Below are 11,352 nucleotides of genomic sequence, written 5' to 3'. Positions count from 1 at the left end.
GTTTCTGAGTGAGGAGAATTTCTAACTACTGTTGGGTAGGGGCTGGGCAGACTGCACTATCTCCTGCCCGGTTGCCATGTGTCCATGACCACTTGGCAGCCCTATTTCTCTTGTCTCTTTTGTGTGTATTCTTTGCTGATCATAGGTGAATGAGTATATAGAGAAGGAGGCACTCAGGAGACCAGTGAGACTGGGAGATCCATCAAAGCTATTCAAGGTCCCGCCAACAACCAGAGCCAATGGCAGCCGTGGCTGAGTCTGATGAGGAACCATGGGCAATCCTGAAGCAGAACCTGCTTACCCCAACACAGCAGTGAATCGTATGGAAGATGAGGCAGATGAGCAAGGAAGCAACTCATCCGTTGGTTATAGCACACCACGAAGTAAAGCTGATGAGGACTCCAAAAAAAAAATAGAGAAAAAGGCTTTCATGGCCAGGAAGTACCCCCTTGGGTTGGATTTGAGGGAAATGTTTTGTACTGTCAATCATGAGAATGAACTCCAGAATCTGAAATAGTTTTAGAAAGAAATACATTTGGTCATTTGGTAGGGAGAGAGCCAGAAAGAAGGTGTGGCTTCCTCTTTGTGAGATTACATTATACAGAGTTCAGATAAGGGCATTAAGGACATTTGCCTGATTGACTTCACGTAGGCAGTAGGTAGTCTTCAAGAGAAGGGCAGTTTGAGATATATATCAGCAGGCAAATCAATCTAGTTTGGGGAACCCAAAACACAAGCTCTGAGTGGACCCAAATCAAGCATTGGATGAAGCATTCCTCATAACCATCAGCTTTCCTGGAACATTTCTGAAGTCAGCTTGACGTCTACAGTAAGCTTTTGGGCTAAACAATTTTTTAGCCACATAAAGCTAGGTTCAGCAATATCAATAAAGGATAAATAATAAATACTTTCTCCACAGTACTAACCACTTTAAATTTTAATCTGTTCTCCTCAGGGACCAAGTATATACAGAGGAGAGAGAGAACTTCCTGGTTTGGAAGAGATGTTTTGTAACCTATCCTTTGCTATACCTTCTCAGTAAATATCATTTTGTGAAAGTTAATTGATATCAACTGGTTAATTGATATCAACAATATTAACGGATATTAAGGGAACACATTAGATGGGGAGTTGTGAGCAATAACAATAGAAACCCCAGTCTCTCAAGTGGTTACCCCCAGGACCTTGTGGGGAAAAGCAGCCAAATGCTCTTGGGGACCCAACCCTACTAGTGTGGGAGACAGCCCAAGGAAGGTGCTCCACCTGTAAGATGGGTACTACAGATATCATTAGGATAGGAACCAGATCGGTTATTTCACTATAATGGAGAATTTCCAGGTGAGGATATTCCTCCTACCAGCGCAGATTGGCACCTTCTCTACCACTAAGAGTCTAAGAGAGATGCCCAGAGCACTGAAAGATTAAATGACTTGCCCAGGATCAAATAGCCAGTATGGTCAGAGTTAGGACTTGAACTTGGGTCTTCTGGCTCTGAGGCTGTATCTATCCTCCATTCAGCCACGAGAGTGATTTTCCTAAAGAGCAGTCACCTCCTTTTCAATAAACTCCAGTGATTCCCTATAACCTCCAGGATCAAATACAAAATCCTGTTTGGAGATCAAAAACCCTTCATAATCTACACCTTTCCAGTCTTCTGACACACCTTACTCCTCACCAGGTACTCTGATCCAGTGACATCGGTCCTCTTGCTGCTCCATGAATAAGACCCTCCATCTCTTGGCTAGGGGCATTTTCTCTGACTGTCCCTCATACCCGCAATGCTCTCTTTCCTCATCACCTCCTCTTGGCTTCCATGACTTCCTCCAAATCCCAGATCAAATCCCACTTTCTACTGGAGTTCTTTCTCAACCCCTCTTAACTCTAGTGCCTTCCTTCTGTTATTTCCTAATCAACCTGTAAATAGCTTGTTTATACATATTTGTTTGCTGTCTCCCCTATTAGATCGTGAGCTCCTTGAGGAGAGGAATTATCTTTTGCCTCGTTTTGTATCCCCAGTGCTTAACACGGTGCCTGGCAGGTTGTAGGTATGTAACAAATTCTGATTAACTGGCTGACTGATTACCCCACTCTGCCTCTCACAGATATTCTTCATTGTTCCCACTTCATCCATCAGGGAAGAAACTGAGGCTGAAAGAGATGGAATGCCATGCATGCACAGGGTCACACACCTAGAATCAGAGGCAGGATCTGAACCAGGGTCTTGCTGATTTCAATCAAAAAAACAAGTATTCAATGAGATCTCCCTCTGTACCTGACACTCAGAACTTTCCTCAAACCAGGGGTCCTAGGACCAAAGCGGACATCAATGGGTAAACATTTAATTCAACCATTACTTTAGTGTGAAAAGAAGTTTGTTGGAGCTACAGCTGAGAGACATCACAAGAATGCACAGATGGTGAGATACGTCGAAAAATGGCCAGATAGAGATGGATAGGCAGCAAAGCAGCTATTTGTGCATAGTTGGGGATCTGATGGCCAAGATTTCATTTTAAGTCTCTGTAAGCTGGAAGCCTGCCCCGCTCCTGAATGCAGCTACCATCATTCCCTTCCCTTCCTTCTTTACTCCCCACTATAATAAATATAGCTGACATATGTCTACCTATTTCTACAAATATGCTTCACAGAAACACCTCCTTATGACAAATATATCTCATATTATCATCTCATGCACCACAAATAAATCTCATTTTTGATTCATTGGCAAAAGATAAGAAACCAGATAGAAGCAAGTACTTGGTCAATATTTCTTTTTCTTGAGAGAAAGTGGGAAAAGTGTTGGCTTTGAAGTCGGAAGACCTGAGTCCAAATTCCAGCTCTGGCATTCATTCCTTATGTGAACTTAAGCAAATGACTTCAGCAAATTACTCTCTTAACCTCAGTTTCTTCATCGGTAAAATAAGAAGTTTAGACCTCTGAGGTCTCTTCTAGCTCTAAATCTATGAACTCTCCATGGAATATAAATATGCCTACATTACCCCCTCGCATACCACACACACTTTACAAATCATATATCACAGATGACCACCGTACGAAGACAATAGGCAGTTTAGTGCCAAGCTGTGTTCCCTGCCCCAATATTTTTGTTTTGGCTGCTCGTGGGTGAGCTGGCTACTACTAGGTCCCAGGGGCTTGAAGCCTCTTTGTTGGAAACAGAGATAAGTTCAAGAATTCAAATATACAGACAACTGAATTTCAGCCACTTTGCCAAATCTCCCTCCTTGAAGGCAGAGGCTCCTTGGGTGGCTGACCTTATAGTCATCATAAGTCCCACATGTGAGTAGAGATAGGTGACTGCTGATGGGGTGTTCTCTGAGGGTCCAGAAGAACCTTCACTAAAACATCAACAATTCCCCTTCCTTCCACCTTTCTTCACCATGGTCCTGCTATAGCCTGGGGTGGGAGTGGGGAGGGAAATGGCCAAGGGTTTTGAAGGGGTGGTTATGAGGAGTAAGCTCTCTCACTCATCAATATGTATTAGAAAGCCCAGCAAGCTTTGTTCACTTACCAGAAATAAGATGGTGACTCCCCAAGCTTCAGAATAGGGGCTCTCTGTTCACAGTTCAGCAAGCAGGGATTCTATCTTTCTCACCTCTGATGACAATGATGAGAATAATAATAATAATGCCAATGGATGAAAACACTGATGCTGATGATAAAATTATTGTTATAACTCACATTTTAAAAGTGCTTTACCCCCCCAAAAAAATGGCTGAAAGGCCCTCTAGAGAGAGAGGCATGGACATCCCTCCTCTAAATGTCTCCTTATGCTGAAGAACTCAAGAGGAAAGCTGTCTCTGTAGGAGAGGGGGGAGGAGGAAAGAGCAAGCCAGAAAAGAGTTAAGGGGGTAGGAAAGTGGACTGTCAGGGAAGGTGTGAGCCCAGCTCCAGGCCCCATCAGCAGCACCTCATTGACTTTTAGCGCTTCCTTGTCACCTCTTTCCCCTGGCATCTCTGATAAAATACCGTTCTCAGTGGAATCTCTTAACCAAATTCCCTCCATCCCTCACCACCACACCGCTTCCTCTGCTACCCCTCATCTCCAAGTATGTGTTGCTTTGGGGTCACTATATTTGTTCTAGGTGAGGACTCTTCACCAGTGGGGCTGGGCTCTCAGGAAAGGGTCCATATATGTGACTTTCTCTTTTGGCAATATCATATTAAGCCTCCATCTATCCCATTCTACCAGGTTCAGGTTTCAAAAACTGCCAAAGTTCCCTGTTCCTGGATATTTCCTGCAACGCTCCTCATCCTTTTCCTTGCTAGTAGTCACCAGCATGGAGACAAAGAATTCCATCCATCTGAAAATGGGGCTTCATAGAAACAGGAAACATTTGCAGGTTAGAGTAGCCTTCATGGAAGAAAGAATTGAGCTAAGTGTTCAAGAATGCTTAGAATCTGAGCAGGCAGAGCCAGGGAGGGAGAATTTCAGTCAAGTTACAGAGGCAGGAATAAGCCAACAGAGCCAAGCCAATAGGGCTGGTGATCTAACTTAGAACTCGAACTGGCTCTTTGCCTTAGCATCAGTGTGGGAGCAAGTCCTGGATGCAGGGAAGCTGTGTGAATTTGATGACGAAAGGAGGTCTTTCAACTTCAGAGGATATCTAATGCAACCCATTTCATAGTAAGAATCTACAACATGTACAAGTAGTCGTTCAGGCTTTGCTCCATTGGTGGAGAGCCTATCGCCTTCCAAGAAAAGCCATTCCACTCTGACACAGCCCTAGTTGTTAGGAAGTTTTACTTCACATCAGATCTAAAGCTGTCTCTTTAATTTCCACTCTGCTCCTACTTCTGCCTTCAGTGATTGTCCTCTGAGCACAGAAAATCAATCCAATCCCTTCTCTATGAGACAGCCCTTTATATACTTGAAGACAGCCATCATGTCCACAAGAAGATTTCTCTTCTCCAGGCTAAACATCTCCAATCTCCAACTGACCTTCATGTGGCCTGATCTTGAGGTCCTTTGCCAACCTGGCTAGCCTCCTCTGGATACACTTCAGCTCAATCATGTCTTTTCTTTCCATGTGGCCCAAAATATTAATACACAATACTCTGACCAGGACAGAGTACAAGAAGTCTATCCCCAATTCAATTTTGGATTCTATTTCTTTTTTAACACACCCTAGGAGCACACCATTGATAGGTGGACTTCCCAGTCACTAGGACTCAAAATGTTTCTTACACAAACTTCTGTTAAGTCGAACCTCCTCCATTTAGGAAGCTAGGCTTTTTTTTAACCTGAACATAAAACTGTACATTGATTATTATTAAATTTAATCTCATTAGATTCAGCCCAATGTTTTGAGCTTGTCTTTTTTTAGTATCTTGGCTCCATTATCTAGTATGTCAACCCTTGCTCTCAGCTTGGTGTCATCTTATAAGTATGTCATCTGTGCCTTTCTCCAAGTCATTAATAAGAAACAAACAAAAAAAGGAAACAGAAGAGGCCAAGCGTAGGTCCATGGGCACTTGATAAGGGAGCCCCTTTCCAAGCTGACAATGAACTTTTTGGATCAGGTCATTCCACCAGTTCTATCCAAAGACAACTACCCATCTGTACAAATACAGTCTATCCTACAGTTCTCTATCTTTTCCACGGCAGTAGCATAAGAGATTTTTGTCAAACACTTTGCTAAAATCTAAGTAAACCGTAGCTACAGAATTCCCCTGATCTACAAGTCTAGTAACACTGTCAAAAAAGGAATTAAGATTATTCCCATCTGACCTGTTCTTGATAAAGCCATGCTGGGCTCCCTGTGATCACTGATTCCTTTACTGAATTTTCACCATGTAATCCTTTAATAATAAATTATAGAATTTTGTCAAAAATCAAAGTCAAACTCAGTGGCCTATAATTTGCAGTCTTCTTTCTCTTCTTTTTTTTTGAAAATTGAGACATTTTCCCTTTTCAAATCTCCTCTGTTTCTCAACACTGATATTGGTTCAGGAATACTACTAATAATAATAATATAATTATAATAATAACTGACAGCCATGTGCCAAGCATTGTGCTAAGCACTTTGCGAAGAGTATCTCATTTGATTTTCACAACAACCCTGGGAGGTAGAGGATATTATTTTACCCATTTTACAGTTGAGGAAACTGAGGCAGACAGAAGTTAAACGAATTGCCCAGGGTCACACAGTTAGTAAAGTGTCTGAGGCTGGATTTGAACTCAGATCTTCCTGACTCCAGGTCCAGCACTCTGTGCACTTAGCACCACCTAGTTGCCCCTCATCATATATTTTTTCTTTCAGTACCCGAGAATGTAATTCATCCAGATCTGGTGACTTGAACTCATCAAGGACAACTCCATGATCTTTTATTACCTCCCTATTTATCTTGGAGATCAACTCAATTAGTCATTCTGTCCTTTCCAGTGCAAAGATCATTCTCCTTGACAGAGAAAATAGAAGCAAAATAAAAATCGAACCTTTCTGATTTCTCTCTCACTGAGTTGTCAGTCATCTTCCCAAAGGGAGGCCTGACCACGGTCATTCTCTACTCCATAAACTCCAGTGGCTCCCTATTGCCTCCAAGATCAAATAGAAAATCCTCTGCATTTGAAGCCCTTGATAACCTGTCCTTCCCCTACCTTTCCAGTCTTCTTACACTTTACCCCCCACCTCCACCCCAGGATTCTTTGATCCAGTGACACTGGCCTCTTGCCTGTTCTATGAACAAGACATTTCATCTGTAGATTCCATGCATTTTCACTGGCTATCCTCCATGCCTGGAATACTCTCGCTTCTCATCGCCACCTCCTGGCTTCCCTAGCTTGTTTCAAGTCCCATCTGAAGTCCTGTTTTCTATAGGAAGCCTTTCCCAGTCCCTCCTAATTCACGTATCTTCCCTCTGTCGATTATCCTGTACATTGCCTGTTCATACATGGTTGTTTGCGCATTGTCTCCCCCACTAGACTGAGCTCTTTGAGGGCAGGGCCCGTCTTTTGTTTTTCTTTATATCCCGAGTGCTTATTATAGTGCCTGGCACATAGTAAGTGTTTAAAATATTTATTGTCTAACTGCCTCTCTGGCATCCTTTATCATCAACTTATCCACCCAGAGCCCTTCTTTGATACTGTTTTCTTCCCCAACAAAATTTTTAAAAATTTTTCTATTGTTATCTCTAGTTTCCTCACTAGATTCTGATTATTCTGAATTCTAGCATCCATGGTACTATTCTTACAGGACCAGACCATGTTTTTTAATTCATTCTCCATTACCTGCCCTTGTTCCCATCCATCCATCCATCCATCTATCTATCTATCTATCTATCTATCTATCTATTTCTATCTATTTCTACCTATCTAGTTCTATCTCCATCTATCTATTTCTATCTCTCTATCTAATCTATCTCTCTATCTATCTATCACACAAATTGGTTGGTATATTCCCTCTGCATCTAAATAAATATCTCTAAATTAATTTCTCTCTTTTCCTATTCAACAGATCTATTTCTCTTTGTGTCTTCAGGATTCCATTATTGAGTCTCCTATCCATCCTGCTCTGACTTCCCCTGAATGATTTCAGGCCACAGGCTCTTACCTATCTTGCTCAGAACGTTTTGACATCTACCCTCCCCAAAACCAAGATGCATGCCATTCTATTCTTGGCCTTCCTCTCTTCTATCACAAATTCTAAGATGGAGTGGTCATTTCCTCCAATGTTCCTATCATTTCTTACCTAGCAACCAGTTTCTGTCGGTAGTGAGAATCAAATCTGGAATAGAATTTTCCCCTTGTTGGTTCCTCTAACTATTGAAGAATGAAGCTATCATGAAGAAAAGTGAAGAATTTATTAACTACTCTGCTTTTGGCAAAGAAAGAATACCAACAGATGTCCTGAAAATCAAAGTCTTCCCTACTCTAGCACACTGCCCCCCCTGCCAGGCATGTGGTCTGTCTCCCAAATTTTGCATTTTTCCCTCTTTCCGTACAAGTGGTCTGCAATGTGCTTTGATGACAATATCCCTACAGTTTCCCTTCCATTAATCTTCATTTGTGTGCTCTCCACCTTACCCCACCCCCTCACTTCATTCTCAGTGTATAGGACAGTGCTTTGTACATAGTAAAGATTTAACAAATGGAGTAGATTTCTTGACATGCATATATTTTCTTTATATATTTTTTTCTGAACTGACCCTTTACTTACCCTGTTCTTTTTAACTAAAGTATAATGGGGGGGGCGGTATAGGGGGAAGAAGGGAAACAACAGACTTTCTAGTCTACTGCAGCTAGAATTTAACTCACGGAGTGCTGAGCCTGTGCCCTGGCAACTTCTGAGGAGATATTTGGCTTCAGACTGACAGGCTTGTGGTTCACTCAGTGGAACTTTAAGAGCGTGACTCACCTCTGCCCCACTCTCTCTTCCCATCAGCAGAATGAGTCAGAACTCTTTGAGCCTCTCCCTGGATGCTCTTCTTCAACCTTGGCAATATGGTGGCTTCCAGAACATGTCTTCAGACAAACCAGTCCAAGGGTTGAGTTCATCCCCCAGCTGGTCGTCATCTTCTCCAAAGAGCAGTGGAGTAATTGCCAGGAGCTTCTCCTAGAGGGCTTCAGCATTGACAGAGAACCCAGGAGTTCCACTTCTTGAATTCACAAGGTTATCTCCAAGACTAGGTACATCCGCCGTTCAGCCACTTTTACTTAATAAACACAAAGCAGAGGCAGCGAAGACCTTGAGATCCAGGGGCAAACACGTAATACTTCAGCTGCCATGTTGCTGGGGTGGGTGAGAGGTGGCTCCTCTCCATTCCTCCAGGGAGAGCCAGATGGGCAAATGAGAAGAGAGCCAGAACCAGAGAGTAGAATCACCCCTTTTAAGGTTACTTAAGCCTCCTAGGTTAATGACCACTCCTCTCTGATGCAGCTTTGGCATAAGCTTACTCCAACTTCTGCCATCACAGGGTAGGGGACCAAGGGATCCCCAAAACAGTAAACCCCCAAACATTGAGCAACATGTTTCCTTGGGCTTAGGCTAAGCACCTTATGATATTTGTCCTAGGCATAGCAGATTAGGGGCCTGCCTATGTGTACCATATCCTCTTCCTACCCCAACCATTACAAAAGAATATCCTTTCTAAGTCATAGTGTAGTCGTGGGTCTCATCTTTCCCAGACTCAGTGACATTTGGGGTCTAATTTTCCTCCTGGCATTAGTGTCTTTCACACACCTTTCTTGTTACTCATACTTTGTACATTTGTACATAGAAATCTGAGGCCATGGGTTTTATTGCCTGATCATTTCTTGTCTCCTGTGTACATCTAGATGTTTCCAATGCTGTTCTTTTTGCCATGCACTAGTCTGGTATTCCTGTTTCTTCTTTCCTGGTTTGTGTCTGTGTCCCTTATCTGAGGTCCGTTTCAGTAGGCTTAATCACAGGAAAAATGTGTCCTGTCTAATTTCCCTAGTGAAAGAAGAACTAATCCTAGAGGATTGCTCTTTGTTTAGCTGTAGGGACAAAGCAAGGGTTTCTGGCTTGCGTTAATCACATTGTTTATGGGGGCATACTAGGATGAGCTGAGGTGCCGGATGAGGCTGAAAGTATCTGAGAGTATGTTCAGACCATTTAAAGCTGCATAGCTAGAACTGGGTGAGGTTAGGCAGTGGGGAGGAGGGGTACCACATCACCAATATCCTAGGACTGCTTCTTGGGGTTATTACTTGCATGAAAAGAAAAGGTCGGGTGCTGCTGTTTTGTGTTCCTCACTTCCAGTGTGTGTGCCTTTCCTCTATATGATCTTCAGCCTGCTGTGCTCTGACTCCGTCCGAGGATTTCTGGTAAGTCTTTTGCTGACTTCTTGCATTAACCTCAACTTGGTTTTCTGTTTACCTGCTTGGATCTTGACTTAGACCAAGCCCTTCCCTCCTTACTCTATCCCCCTACCCTTGGAAAATATCCCCTCGAAGTTAATTGCTGCTATCTCTTCCAAACTTCCCCATCCACTGCCATGGGGAACAGGAATAACACATTCTTTTCCCACATCAAAACAAAAATAAGCTTCCATCCTGGGCTGTGATGATGACAAAGCCATTGGTTACCCCACAGACCACAGTGCTGAAGCCTCCAGCTCTGTACACCTAAAACATTATACTCTAGCAACAGTTGGACTAGACCAGAGAAGACCTGGACAAGTTCCAGGGAATCTTCCCAGACTTACAGGAAGTACTGAATGCTCTAAGAGCAGGTGGATTTGACTGCCCTGGCTGACAAAAGCACAGTGAGTCCCATTTTACTGGGTGGGCTGAGGACCTCCTAGATTTTCTGGCACGAATCAATCTGTTTATGGACCTTTCCTCCTAAAGACTTCCCACAATCTAGGCCAAGATGGCCTATGAAATATCCTACTTGCAGGAGCAGATGAGCCCACTGGACCAACTCCTATCTCATGCACCAAAAGAGAGTCCATGTTAATCTGATCAAGAAAACGTTAAAATGAATATGGAAGGAAAGGGAGAGAACTAACTGTCCAGACTTATGTCAAGCCAAGTATCACAGACAGTAGTAGATATAACCTAGGAAGAAGAAGAGTAATTTTAAGGAAATAATATTAATGTTGAGTCAATATTAAAACTGACTAAAATAAAAAATAAAAATTTAAAAGTTAAAAAAATTCTTTTTTTATTCTTTTATTAATTTATTTTTAGTTTTCTACAATCACTTCCATATACTTCTGAGTTTTAAATTTTTCTCCCCCTCCCTTCTCCCCCTTTCCTCCTCAAAATGGTGTGCAATCTGATATAGGCTCTACATATACATTCCCATTAAACATATTTTCACATTAGTCATGTTGTAAGGATGAACCACAAGAAAGAGGAAACAAAACAAAACAGAAGGAAAAAAAAAGAGCAAATAGTATGCTTCGATCGGCATTCAAACTTCATAGTTCTTTCTCTGGATGTGGATAACATTTTCTACCATGAGACTTTTGGAGATGTCTTAGATCCTTGTATTGCTGAGAAAGGCCAAGTCTATTAAAGTTAGTCATTGAACAATATGGCTATTACTGTTTACAACATTCTCCTGGTTCTGCTCACTTCACTCAGCATCAGTCCATACAAGTCTTTCCAGGTTTTTCTAAAGTCTGCCTGCTCATCATTTCTTACAGCACAATAGTGTTCCATTACATTCATATACCACAACTTGTTCAGCCATTCCCCAATTGATGGGCATACCCTCAATTAAAAAAATTCTTAAAGAAATCATATGCCTATCTGAAAATGCATAAGTAATGTAAAACAGTGAAGAAGACAGCTTTACATGAAGAGGTAAATTCCATTTCATGGGTCTCCCTGAGACTCTCTGAGATGAAACTGATGACTGGAAT

The sequence above is a fragment of the Vombatus ursinus genome, unplaced genomic scaffold (genome assembly GCF_900497805.2).
Source record: "Vombatus ursinus unplaced genomic scaffold, bare-nosed wombat genome assembly UNPS02014768.1, whole genome shotgun sequence".
Classification (NCBI taxonomy): Eukaryota; Metazoa; Chordata; class Mammalia; order Diprotodontia; family Vombatidae; genus Vombatus; species Vombatus ursinus.
This window is presented reverse-complemented; position numbering follows the sequence as displayed.